We start from the raw sequence: 14589 nt of genomic DNA on the forward strand, positions 1-14589 counted from the left end.
GAGAGATAGAGTGGAGGTGTGGATCGGAGGAAGGCCGGCCTGTCGGTGTCTACTCCGAGTTGTACCTACGGGATCAAGTCTCCTAACCCGAGGCTTGCTTCTAAGATTCTTCAGTAATTCGACTTCTAATACTAGTAAGTTCTTGTTTTATTGTTCTTTGGTTTATGAGTTTACTTTAATCCTCTTCCGGTTGAGTATTAGAGTAATCACTTGTTAGCATAAACGTGGTGTTTAGGCTAGGGTACTCATAGATATCCCCTGACTAGCTGGACCGTGGTAGTAGCGAGGAACGTGACATTTCCGAGTTACCTTTGTAGATCACATCTCGTTAGCAGGGCATTTCCGAGCAAGAAGATCGGATGAATGGCAAGCACAAGGTATGTCCAACCAATCATCATGCAACATTGAATTAAATTCATCCAATCTTGAATTTTGCAAAATTCAAGCTTGGGGGAGTACTTTACATAAAAACATCATTTGCCATGTTGCTATGTTGGTTGTCCTTACCTTTGAGACATGGTCAATTTGTTAAATACTAATTACACTACTTCACCTCCACTTGAGTAGATCGCTATAAATGCTCTCATGCTACCTTTATTTGCTTTAGTATATGTCTAGGTTTGGAGTAGTTTCATTTATCTCTTAAATCAAGCATGGTGCTTAGTTTAGGAATGATGATCTTACTTCCAAAGGATTTTTAAATTAAGCCTGGTGCTTAGGTTAAAATGCCCTCCTAAATCAAATTAGACATGGTGTCTAGGTTGATTTTTGAGCCGATAGTATGGTATAGTAGATATGGGATATTTTGTTGGACTAACCCCTACAGGAAAACTTTCAATATCAACCTGGGAAGTCCTGAGATAAACTCACATTGGAGATAGTGACACATGAAGTTTAAACAATTTGCACAAGAAAGACGTAGCTCGTAAGAGATGATTCATGGAGGGTGCCACAAACACGATGCACAACCGCTAAGAAAGGAAAGCTTCCACAAGGTGATACTGTACCGTCACTCTTCAAGTAAGGTAACATTTTAAGGTACTTGACTATCACTTTTATAAGCTTCTCCTTGGTTCTAGCGTTCACATAAAATAAAGAGACAAACATGTATGATTTGTAGCTCCAAATTAATCAACCCAATTAATTCAACATGTTTAGTCCTTTAATCTTTGTTCTTAGTACTACCTTCGTGATCCCACACTCCTAATCATATAAGCTAAAGTATTGCACATTCAATCTTTGGAAGATATAAACAAAACATAAATATAGATAGATTATCTTTCCATTTGGTTGAGCCATCTGATCTAACAAATGTTTTAAATGCTACACTCATGATCCATCAACTTTGTCTTGCTCACTATGCTTAAGGTTAGAGAAGAACAAATACACTTTTGGTTCTGTTGGTGTTTTCCACCAACAGGGCCCATGCACTTGATCTCTGCCTTGTCTCTATGAGCAGGACACATTTTGAGAAACGTGAAGGCGTTCTACAACTCCCAGATTCCATCAAGTGAAGAACCGGGATCTACAAGCACAAACACAATGGAGATCAGACACTTAGTTTCCCAAAGGAAATATTGAAGAACCTCTGTGTCCGAGTTGGTATCTTGTACACTGCAGCAAACTTCATGGTGATAGAGACTGGTTGTGAGGAGAGGGCACCCATCATCTTAGGGAGGCCATTCCTAAACACCAGAGGTGTCATCTACGCTAATGCTGCCAAGATCAGTCTCTACATCAGAGGGAAGAAGGAGACTTTCCTTCAAGAACAAGACTACACAAACTTCAGAGCAATCCCGACATGAACCAAGGAAGAGGACCAACAGGAGGAACAGGAACAAGCAAATATGGACTAAGTCAGCTAAGATGGTCACTGCAGCTCAAGGAGGTCAAGATCGTCGACTCAAGTCACCTTTCTTGATCAAGAAGGACGACCCTGGTGTTCCAAGAATCGAATGCACAAACAATGGATACTCTTTTTAGAAGACACTCTACGACACCGGATCTGACGACAACATAATGGCCGCAGTCACTTATCAGCTCCTGCATGGAACCATGCCCCTACAACCAAGATACATTCAGCTTCAAACAATTTTCAGGTCATTGACATAGGAGAAGATGAGTATGATCCATCCACCATCCTTGGAAGACCGTTCCTCAGCACTATCAAAGCCATTATCTATATTGGAACCGGAGAAATCCACATGCACTTCCCCTCTGCGAAAGGTACGCCACTACTTTAATGATTATATAGTTGAAGATTCTAAGCAGGTCAGGACAAGAAGAAGACAAACCGCAACCAGAGGAGGCAAATCGGACGGATGGGTAGACTACGAAGGAGAAGTGATAAGGACTGAAGACATACAACTTGAACAGAACTATCCTGAGGAGACCATAGCACCGAGTCAGGTGTGGAAAGAGAAGATAGTTATACACGAAGAGAAGTCGCCGCCGGAACCACCGACTATGCCACCCAGCAAATCCCAGGACGACTAAGAAAACAGAGAGTCCCGTTCGGAGGACTTAAAAATACCGAACGCCTTGCCAAGAGGTAAACTTGGTAGTTATCCTTTTCCTTTTAATTATTTCAAATAGTTTACTTAGTTAATCATGTTCGTATTATCCTAGAAAGAAAATAAAAATGTGAAAAAAAAACTGTAAGCCCCATGTGAGTAGACGAGTGGCATAAAACCCATAAGTACATTCACTGTGGTGGCATAAAAATAAAATAAATATTTTTCTGCTTTATAAAAACAAAAATATAAAAACAGGGAGTAATATTTATTAAGGAGTCTCAACATGATAAAGGCTAGATATTTATGCTAACGCTTAATCAGTTCCACAAGCTTTGTTGTCTATTTGAGCTCCACAGAATTTAAGAATCAAGAAGACTAGCAGACGGAGGACATTCTAATCGCTGTCAAAATACTGCTGACTTTCAAACACACCTCTGCCAACTGCTAGCTACATCAAGAGAAATTACGTCAAAATTCAGCTTGGGGGAGAGCACCCCCATTTATCTCGATAAGTATTTCTATCTATCTTTATACTTATACTATATTAGAATATAAATACACATAACTATAAAAAACCAAATAAAGATTTTATGCTTATATATATTTTGCTTAGTGTGTTTAATAAATAAATAAAGTGGCTATGCTAATCTGTATCTAATAAAACTTAAGCATGGATATGATGAATAGTTGCTCTGCGTAATTTGCAAATTTGAAGTTCTCTCTCAAGTTTAGATATAACTGTTATAATTTAAGGCTTGCTCTAGACCTAAACTTGTGGGATGAAAACTTGATCTGAAGTCTAAGTTGTTAACGGATACGATATGGGAAGGTTGAGCTGCTGTTTATCTGTTCCTAGAGATGCTAGAATTCTGGAGAATTTTATCTTTAAAAATCTTTAAAATGTTGCATGATGAGTTCCTGTATGATGAGAGTTTAAATTCCTACCACAGCCATATATACATGCTTGCTAGACCTTGAGCACACATTTACTATTTACTGCTTATGAGAATTGAGTGTGGTCAAGCTGTGTAGACCCTTAGGAGCTTGTCATGTGGTTAAATCAAGATTCACTTGCACGATTACTCATACATGCTACTTCTACTCCGGAAGTACCATCCACATATATCCACTCATTTCTATCTCCAGTTTTACCCAAAATTATTCTACTCCTAATCCGGGAGAGAATAGCCAAAAACATTTTCCTATCCCTGTTATTCCCTGTGAAATAAATGCTCCAGTTATTTTGGTTACTACCACTTGCTACATTATTTCAGGAGATGAGTGCTCTAGTAAAAAAAAGAGAAAAAAAAGAGAAGAAAAAAAAAGAGAAAAAAAAATAATAATATACGAGGAAATAAAAAGGAGCAAGTGCTCGGAACCTCGAAAGAAAAGAAAAAGAAGAGCATCTCATTCTCCTCATAAAGTTTCAAAAGCAAGGAAGGTATGTATCCCCTCAAAGAGCAAAGTAGAATTAGACTTCCACCACCATTGTTATCACCATCATCACCATACACCATTCATTCGCCACACATGCACATCTTGATTTGGCTTATTGATTTGTTTCTTTGGATCCATGGTTTGACTATGCAATAAATGTCTTGTAAGTATGTATACTTTATCTCCCACCTATGAGCTCCAGATATTAAAGCCTTATTAGAGTAGGGTGAGAGAGAAGACAATGTCACTATGCTTCATACCACAAATACTACATATTTTGAGAGAAGGCATATACCATCACTGCCTTGGTAAGGATCCAAAAATACCACAAAAGAGAGACTTGAGAGAATCATACAAGGAATTTCTGAGTTTTATTTGAAAATCTGCAAAAACCCCAGAGCTATAGCTGATCAAGAATAAGAGACATGGCACTTGGCTAGACTGTTCTATCTTTTAACCACTCAAGACAGAAGTGACAGTTACAAGTCCCATGGTAAAGGTAAAGTAAGTAAGTTTTAAGTCTTGATAGTTTACTCTAACTCAGAGATGAGATCTTATTTAAAAAGCATGTGTACATCAATTTTTAAAAATATTGCAACATTTATGATCCATAGCTGAGTCTATCCTTGCTCAGGGACGAGCAAGAGGTAAGCTTGGGGGAGTTTGTTGACGGTCCTTAAGTATCAAATTTACTTATCAAATAAACAAAGAAAAGGATCCAAATGAAATCAACATCTAGACTTAGGGTTTTATCTGACAGAATTCCACGAGTTTTGGTGTTTGTCTATTTCTGCAAGGGGTTATCAGGAAATAAGGAAGAAAGGCCCACATGTCAGGATTACATAGAGATATCAACCCACCACGCAATTTTCTACCATCTAGAAGACTCCAGAAGCCACAGGAAGGAAGCGGAGCCCGAAAGGGGCCAGGCCTAGGGCGCCCGCCCTGAGGACCTGGGCGCCCGCCCCCCTCTGGACTCCGTTCTGGACTCTCTTCGCACACGACGTTCCACCGACCTATTGGATCCAGAATAACATAGTACCACCTCGCCTATCGACCCAAAAACGCATAGAAGGGGAGGACTATATAAGGAGACCCCCTCTGGCCCCTGGAGGAGACAAGAAATTATCTTAGAGATTGAGGGGTGCCCTCGAAGGAAAACCTCTTCTCTAAATAATATTTCTTTTTAGGCTTAGCAACCAATGTAAAGTAGAAATAGATCTTCAAGTTTCTACTAGATTGAGAGAAATAGAGTGGAGGTGTGGATCGGAGGAAGGCCGGCCTGTCGGTGTCTACTCCGAGTTGTACCTACGGGATCAAGTCTCCTAACCCGAGGCTTGCTTCTAAGATTCTTCAGTAATTCGACTTCTAATACTAGTAAGATCTTGTTTTATTGTTCTTTGGTTTATGAGTTTACTTTAATCCTCTTCCGGTTGAGTATTAGAGTAATCACTTGTTAGCGTAAACGTGGTGTTTAGGCTAGGGTACTCATAGATATCCCCTGACTAGCTGGACCGTGGTAGTAGTGAGGAACGTGACATTTCCGAGTTACCTTTGTAGATCACATCTCGTTAGCAGGACGGGTAGGTTTATAGGTGCGGGTCGAACATCCTTTGTGTTGTCTAAATTCCGTGAGCCTCCCCAATAGAACAATAGATCATCCTTACCAAGGTTAGAACGAGACTACGATTGTAGTCTTCTCTATACATCACTCACATCGAGAGACATTCTTTGTAGCCTAAAGGGATAGTAGCAATAGATTTGGTTAGTTCAGATGCACCCTTTCTCCCAGTGGTAAAAATATAAATACGATAACTCTGGATAACCTCCCGGGTGAAATGCTCACCGATATCCGTGCGCTTGCGGATCATTTTCTAATTGCGTTACCAAATATCAACACCGTCCCGTCTTGGTAGCTTGATTATGATTACGTGTGCCCCTGTATCCTGCTCTGCGCGCCGTCTTGGGCTGGTTCACCGGTCGCACGCCTGTACGGTATGGTGGCAGATCCGGCGGAGTGGCTGCGGTGTTGTCAGTCGACGCCCAGCTCTTCCCCAGGAAGGAATCATGTCTGGTCGAGGGTCAGACGCCGTGCAGTGCCTTGTTGTCTAAAGCGTTGACCTTGGGTGTCTCGAGGGGGTCCTGATCAGACGCTCCATCCCTGCTTTCTGCGTCCTGGTACGCTCTGGGTTGTTTGGTGGGGAAAGCTGCAAAAAGGATGATGGGACGGGTGCCTGTTCCCTATCACGCTTCCCGTGATCAGTGTGTTAGATGGGAAAGCGACAGGCGCATTAAATGCCTTGGTTTCTCGTGCGCGCGTCAGGCGGCGGACAGTGTCCTTGCGCTCGACGCCTCCCGATTCGCTCGAGCCTATTTCCGTGTTCGACGGTAGTTAGCGCTCGACCCCTGAGTGGTTCGCTTGATGTCTTCTCCGTCTTCGAGGATGCGGCCGTTGATGACCGCATGGCTTATCAGAACGTCGAGTTGAGGGCCTCGATCTGTGCACGGGTAACCTCGTTATGTGTATCAGTTAGGGTACCCCTTACTGATACCCTCGACAGTAGCCCCCGAGTCTCCATTCGAGCGCTGGCGCTCGAGTGGAGGCTTTATTTTGCGGTCGGATTTCCGTGGGGGCGCGTGAGCGACCCCGCGGGGGTAGCCCCCGAGCCCTTGGAGGAGTTTTTGACTCCTTTGAGGGTTATATCACCTAATTCTCAGAAACGCTGTCGACACCGGTGGTGGAAGGTCCTGGTTGGCACGCTTTGCGCGAGGGTTTCGACGTACTCTTGATAGAGCGAGCGTCATCCACCCTAGATTGAGTTCCTAACAGGTAATCCAAGTGAGAACCTGTGCCCCTTTCGAGGGGGTCAGCTGTAGCCCGGAGGCGTTCTCATAAAGCAGGGTCGACGTGGTCGGGGATACTAGTCTCATTCGATAGAGTCCAGCGGCTCGATGCCTCCCGTCGGGGGGATTCCTCTCGACCGTCTCTGTAACACCCTAGGTGTTAAGCATGCACTTAGTCTCATCAAAGTCATGCATAAGCATTTCCATCAAGCATAAGCATCATGAGCATGACACTCTTTTCAAATTATGATTTTATGTGCTTCATTTCCTATGCTTTAATTATGTTAAAAATGTGATGCTTGTTACTAAAATTGTGAAATATTCAAATTAGGTTGCTTTATGTGTAAGAAGAATTAAGAACATTTTTGTGCAATTTTTGGAGCTATGGAATTTGAGAAATGGAATTTATACAAACTTTTCCAAAATGAATTTATTTAAAACCTAGAGCTGAGTTTTAACTTGTAATTCAAATTTTGTTTGGAATTTGGTCTTTCTTGTCAAAGCAAAGTTGTAGAGTTTTTAATTTGGAACAACTTTGTTTTTGGGAGCAAGAGGTGAAAATGATTTTAAATTGGTCCAAATGAATTTAGAAAGAATTTGGAGAAAAGAAATTCAAAAAAAAAGAGAAAGGGGCAGGCGCTGCTGGGCCAACCCCGCTTCCCTTTCGGCCCAGCAAGCGACCCGGCCTGCCTCCCCTCTCCCTCTCCCTCCCGCGCGCGGACGCGCCTCGCTCCACCCGGCGCCGGCCACGTGGCGGCCGTACGCCGGCGTTGGACGCGCCGTCGGGACGCCGGCGCAGGCTCCCAGACCATTTCGCCCGTTCTGTCCCCCGCGCCCTCCTTCTCCTTCCTCCTCCGCTCGCACCGCGCAGCAGCAGCCGCTCCTCCGCGCGCCATTGCCGGAGAGAGCTCCGCCGCTCGTCGCCGGCCACACCAGAGCCTCAAGCTCGACGCCGAGAGCACCAGGGCACTCGCCGTCGCTAGGGTAAGCTCGTGCGAACGTTCTACCGAGGTGAGAGTCCGTCGAGCACCGTGAATCGCTCGCCGGAGTTACCCCGAGCTCGCCGGAGTACTCCGCCGCGACGGATCTATCGTTTCCCTGCGTCTTTTCGCTCGTTCTCTGTTGCGCTAGGTCGGTAGGAAGGTGAGGAAGCTCGGAGAGGCGTTTGCGCACGCTCTACCGCGCCGGAGCAGCCTGGCCACGGCGAGCAGCGCCGCCGTGCCGCCATGCATGCTCGCCGGAGGTGTTCCGGCCGCCCTCTGGTCGATCCAAGGGTACCGTTGGGTGCGTCTTGCTGTGGGGAGCACGTTGGTGCTCACCTCGTGGCCGGAGACCTCACCGGCGGCGAGATCCGCTCGTCGGAGGTGAGCTCCCTCTCGGTCTCGCTGACAGGTGGGGTCGGGGACCCACTGTCAGTCGTAGGGGTACCCCGGTGGGTGTAGATCTGGGTGTGCATAGCGTTTTTCGTCGGTTTTCTTGAAAAAGTATTTTCCAGAAAATGATTTAAAGTTTGTAAAATCTATATCTTGAGTTCTACAGCTCCAAATTGAATGAAATAAATTTTGGTGTGCTCTATATTTCCAGATCTACAGTTTGATGTAATTGCATGTCATGTGGAGCAAATTTTCTGTGTGAATATATTTTATCCATGATTTTGTTAAACTTGGAAAATGCATAGTAAATGAAATATGGCTCAGAAAAATGTTAAACTTGATTTGTTAGCTTTGCATGTGTGTTTGCTCACTGGGAAAAAGTGGGTACATATTATTTAGTGTATAAATGAATTTATGGTAATTTAAATGCTTGCATGGCAGTACTTTATGATTTTCAGTAATTAAATGGGTCATGCAATAAATCTGGAAAAAAATTTGTGGGTGTTTCTTATGATATTATGCAAATTGTAAAAATATGAAATCTGTGGTTTAACACTTGTATCCCAGTAGAGTGATTTTACTTGCCTTATCAATTAATCTTGTGATTTTTGTGGCTCAAAATAAGTATCCAAAAATCATGAAAAATTTACAGTAGACTTTATGCTTAGCTGGTAGTCTCCTGTAATTTTTGTGGAATTTATTGATGAACAGAATTGCATTTGATTTTTAATGGGCTTAGAAATGAATAAAGAAAACTATGAATGGTTGTATATATAGGTTGAATGGAGTAAGTTGGGTTTGGTGTATCTTTGAAGCATCATGGAGGTTGCTGGTTGCATTTGAAAAATAATTATAGAAGAGAATGTAATAGATGTTTGATTCAATTGTTTATTCTTGGATGATGTTGACTACCTTGTAATAAGCATGACCCAGTGCATCACCTATGCATCATAACATGACTCCTTTGACACTTTCTCTTACAAGCATCCACTCGGGCATCTCACACTCCACTCATGAGCATATATGCATCATACAGGCTCGCAGGAGAACGAGGTGGGACCCGAGGAGCCAGAGGAGATTCAGGAGCAGGAACCTCCGGAAGCACCGGAACCCGGAGAGGAATTGCAAGAGTGTCCGGATCACCGACCCAGCACGTTTGAGAAAGGCAAGCCCCGGAGCATTCTAAGTCTCCCTATTCTCGCTAACTTATATAAAGTGCTATACTTGTTCTACTGTATTGCATATTAAGTGATAGGAGTTGCCTGATACCGTTGCTGCATGAGTACTCCTTGTTATTCCTACTCATTCAACTACCTTGTCCTATGTAGATAGGCACGGAGTCTATGCTTAGCTTGCTTAGTTCGGTAGAAGTCGGGTGATTCCCTGTCACCTGCGAGATATAGGTGGATACCTGCTTGATTAAGCATTGGTTGCTCGGGGAAAAGAATAACCAAGTGTGGAATGAATTTGGAGACCGGGCAGAGACTTATGGTGGGTCGACCATAGTGCCCCTGCCTGTGTCGATTAAGGACCGATCGTTGACGGCCCTCTTGTCATGTTGAACGCATGCCCCACATTTAGCTGGAAGGATAAGTCGTTCCGACCGCGAAGCCAGAGCACTATCCGGGCCGGGAATCGGCCCGATGTACGCGCTGTATTGGTGATGGTTGAGGAGAACGACGAGGGCGCGGCGCGCAACCTTGGTATACCTTGGATACCTCGGTCGCCGGAACGGTCCTCGGGTACGGGCGGTGCCTGTCGAACCCGCGAATTGGTCCTGGATAGTGCAACACGGTGACCTGTAGCTCACTTGATCAGTGAGTGTGGTTTGTGTGGGGAATAAACTCGCCAGCTGGTTAGAAATCGATTCGAATCGCCATCGCTCCTGGATAGTGAGCACTTGACATGAGCCCTATCCTCGTAGTAAGGACTATGGAACACTTGGGTTATAATGATGAAAAGTTTTAAGAAATGCTATGATGTGGTACTATCATAGTCTCATACTTGCTTGTAATAGTGCAGGTGCAAACCTAGACGATAGGTAATGATACTTTCAATTTGAGCCAATTAAAATAAGAAAGACTTATGTAGGTTATGTTAGCGAAATGCTGCGGTTTTGCAAAATGGTCGTTAGCTACCCCACTATATAGCCTTCATGATCCTTGATGAGTCTTTATTTTAAGTTTATGACGGGTAAGTCTAGCTGAGTACCTTCTCGTACTCAGGGTTCTATTCCCATGTTGTTTTGCAGATGGTCAAATGTACTATGGTTATTGCATCCTCTGTCTGTACCCAGCTATGGGTGATGACTAGACCAAGGGCGATGGTCACTCCGTCTCTTCTTTTGCTTTTGTGGGAATGACCGAACTATGGCACTGTATCAGACTTATCGTGTGTGTTGTAATTTCAAACTATGAAGCTTCCGCTACTTGAAGAACTTGGTTTGTAATAACTTTAAGCACTCCGATGTATTTTATGAATGTTGTAATCTGGATGTACTTGTGGATGGCGACCGCTAAACTTATTACGATCTTGGCTGATATGTGATGTGTGGTTTGAAATCCTTCGAGATTTCACGGACTACCGGGATTATATGGGCTTAAGCGTGATAGTTCGACTATGCAAATGGTCACTATTAGGCTTAATCTCGTATAATTTGGTCGGTTCTGTTACAGCTGGCATCGGAGCAAGGTTTAGCGAGTTACTGTTCATAAGTACGTTTTAAACAAAAATCTAAACCGGTTTAGTAAAAGATTTTATTAATTAATTAATAATGATCAAGGTGTTAAACTAAGTTTTGGGAAAATTATCTAGTGTGCCATGGTCAAAGCCTTTATGCCCAGTTAAGGACTCTAAGGTGGCTAGCTAAGTACTGACTTGGGGGTTAATGCATCATATTTTTATTTCGTCGCTCATACGGCGTGCAATAGTATGAGTGCCATTCATTTGAGTGGTAATGTATGGATCAATTCTTCCTCTACGCCATGGTAAGTGGGAGTTGTGAGAGCATGATCGGATACACTGCCGGTCTAGGGAAGTGTTGTCAGGTGCTGTGTCATGCACACATGTTGGTGTGTCTTGGGAACAGTACCGCATGCTGGGAATTTCGTCCTGAGAGGCGATGCCGTCAAAAGGGCGATGATGTGGGTAGTGACACATCGCATGCATGGACGGGTGTCTGTGTGTGCGAAGTGCCTAGTTTTAAATTCCTATTCTGCACGATCATACTGTGGGTGGGCTGAAATGAGTTTTCTGTAGGTACCCTAACCACGTTCTCGCTTAGAACGCTAGTTACGTTATGAGCGAACGTTGTATGCCACCGCGTATACCGCTTAGTGTTAACTTTTGTTTTCTAAGTTTGTGAGATCGTAAGTTCGTACATGCATCATGTGCATTTCATATCATTGCTTACTTTCCCCCTTAATTTAATCTGTCCCAATTTTAAATGAAATAAATAAAGGTAATCCTCGCTCTTACCCACGGTATTCCCTTTGCAGCAGATGGCACGCACTAGGCTCACCGCTCGCAAGTCCACTGGTGGGCGGGCCCCTCACCGTCCGTTGGCAGCTAGGAGCTCGCGACATAAGAGCAAGTTCCTAGAGGAGTTTGGGATGCCCACTTTGCTTTGGAGGGTGCTCAGTTCGATGGGGTATCCCGAAGGAAGGGAGCCTCGCTACTATTGGGATAAGGAGCCGCTTGGGGATGAGACCCTGGTGGGGATCGAGGCAGTTGTCCCTACCAGTGGAGGAGACCCTGCTTGGGGCGGTTGGGTGTACGAGTCCCGAGGTGTCACGCCTTTCCACGGTGCCAGCAGGGCAGCTTTCGCAGTTTTGAGGGACCTCATGGAGAGGTTTCCACAGGAGCTGGCCCACGCCTTCGCTGGGGTGTTTCCCCGGGGTGACCCTTACACTTTGGTAATAGATCAGTCCGAGGTGAATGCTCTAGAGAGGAGTGCGGATGAGGACCAGCACCGTGACAGTGCAGCTATGAGTGCCATGTACGCGTTGATGAAGACCTATGGAGGCCTGGAGCGTTGTTTGGGTCGCTTGTCCGGGTCTCTTCTCACCGTCTAGGATGAGAAGCGTCAGTTGCAGCGTGAGTTTGACTCTGAGGTTGAGAGGCTACAGGCAGAGTTGGCTCGTGTGACCAGAGAGAGAGACCAGGCAGTCCAGAAGAACAGTGAGCTGAGTCAGGACCTGCTTGCAGTACGGGAGCAGAAGGACAGGGTGACTACTGCTCACAGGAACTGCGAGCGCATGCTAGTCCATGTGCTTGGACAGAGGAATGAAGCCTAGCATGAGGAGGACACTTTGAGAGCCCGACAGCTGGAGCTAGAGCAGCAGCTAGCTAATGCCGAGGAGTACAATGAGAACTTGCATGAGGAGATCCACCAGCTGCATAACCAGCTCCATCCTCACCACCTGCCTAGAGCAGCGGAACTAGACTCTGAGGACGAGATGGACGCGGATCCCGAGATAGGAGCAGCTGCTAGTGGAGATGAGGATGAGGATGGCTCCGGCATGGACAGTGACCATAGCGACTAGATGCTAGGGCTCTAGAGCTAGTCTTTCCTCTTTTGTGATGTATGTTGCGTGGCATGTCATGTACTTTTGGATCTGGGCTGTGTAAGACTTTATGAGTTGATGCTGAAAGTCCAGTGTATGTATGCTGGCAAGTTGGATGTACGCGAACCTTGTTGCGTGAATGTTAAGTAATCTGTTAGTGATGTTGTGCGTGGATGATGAGCTGTTGTGCCTTTGTTTATTGTGTGAATTTATTCCCTCAGTAAATTCGGTATGGCACGATTTTACACATTTTCTACCGGTTGATGGCAACTCCTAACGATTGCTTATCATTGGCGTATGCAGATGGTACAAACACGTGGCGGGGGTAACAGCAATCCGGGCCTTGGAGCAGGTACCTCCGGAGGTGGGGCTCAACGGAATGAGGACCGAGCGCCAACACCACCACCGCCTCCCCCGTACACTGCGGATGTGTTTTTCGCGCAGTTTCTGGGAAGCCAACGCAACATGGAACAGGTGCAGCGCAACATGGAAGAAGCTTTGCGCAACATAGCTGACAACACCCGTCGTGGGGATAATCAGGGTGGCCGGGAGGTCAACCAGTACAGTTCGTTCAAGGACTTCATGGATACCAAGCCACCAATCTTCAAAGAGGCTTTGGAACCCCTCGAGGCAGATGAATGGATCAATACCATGGAGCAGAAGTTTCGTCTTCTTTGGATGACAGAAGAACTCAAGGCTGAATATGCGGCACATCAGTTGCAAGGACCTGCTGGGATTTGGTGGTCCCATCACCGTACCACCTACCCAGAAGGGACACCAATCACCTGGAACCGCTTCACCACCGCTTTCCGGGGAAATTACATTCCTCCTGGTGTGGTTGAAATGAAGGTTGGGGAGTTCATGAGGCTGTCCCAAGGGCGAAGTCTGTGAAGGAGTATCTACACGCTTTCAACAATCTCGCTCGCTATGCCCCTGAGTTTGTGAACACGGAGGCTAAGAAGATTGCTAGTTTCCAGAGAGGTTTGAATCCAAAGATGCTGAAGACCATGGGTACAGGGGCCAGGGCTACTTTCAATGCCTATATCAGTGACTGTCTGACCCAAGAGAACAATAACAACAACTACAGTGCATCCAAGTCACGTAAAAGGGCTTTTGAAGCAGGATCATCCCAGTCCAGGGCACCAGTGGCAGGGCGACAGCAGTATCGTCCTCCTGCCCCGGGTGCTAGGTTCCGACCACCGCAGAGAAGGAACACCGGGCATCCAACACAGCAGAAGCCGTACAAGGTGGCGATAGCTCCTGCCAAGCCAAAGGCAATTCAAGCTGCAGCACCTGCCGTCAACAGTGCGCCCAAGGGTCCATGCTATAACTGCCACAAGATGGGGCACTTTGCTAAGGAATGTCCCTACCCCAAGAGGCAGCAGCCAACCTATCCAGCTCGTGTGCACCATACCTCGATCGAGGAGATTCCGGAAGGAGAACCGGTAACAGCTGGTATGTTTCCTGTCAACCAACATCTTGCAGTTGTTTTGTTTGATTCTGGATCATCGCATTCATTCATGAGCCAAGCATTTGCACAAAAGCATGATCAGCCAGTTACTGAGTTAGGTTATGGCTATCGCATCAGCTCAGCCGGAGCCGATGTGTTGACTAATAAAACGGTAACATGAGTTACCTTGGATATCAGTGGTCGGAGGTTCCGTGTAAATCTTGTGGTCATGCCAGGGCTGGTTTTGGATGTCATCATTGGGATGAACAAAATGACTGATTGGGGCGCGGTTATAGATACCGGGAATAGAACTCTATCCCTTAGAGACCCGCAAGGGAAGGGGGTGCTTCAGGTCAAGCTACCTAGACGGTTGGACTTCGCCAGTCTTTCATGTGCAGTACAGG

The sequence above is a fragment of the Sorghum bicolor genome, chromosome 5 (assembly GCF_000003195.3).
Source record: "Sorghum bicolor cultivar BTx623 chromosome 5, Sorghum_bicolor_NCBIv3, whole genome shotgun sequence".
Taxonomy (NCBI): domain Eukaryota; kingdom Viridiplantae; phylum Streptophyta; class Magnoliopsida; order Poales; family Poaceae; genus Sorghum; species Sorghum bicolor.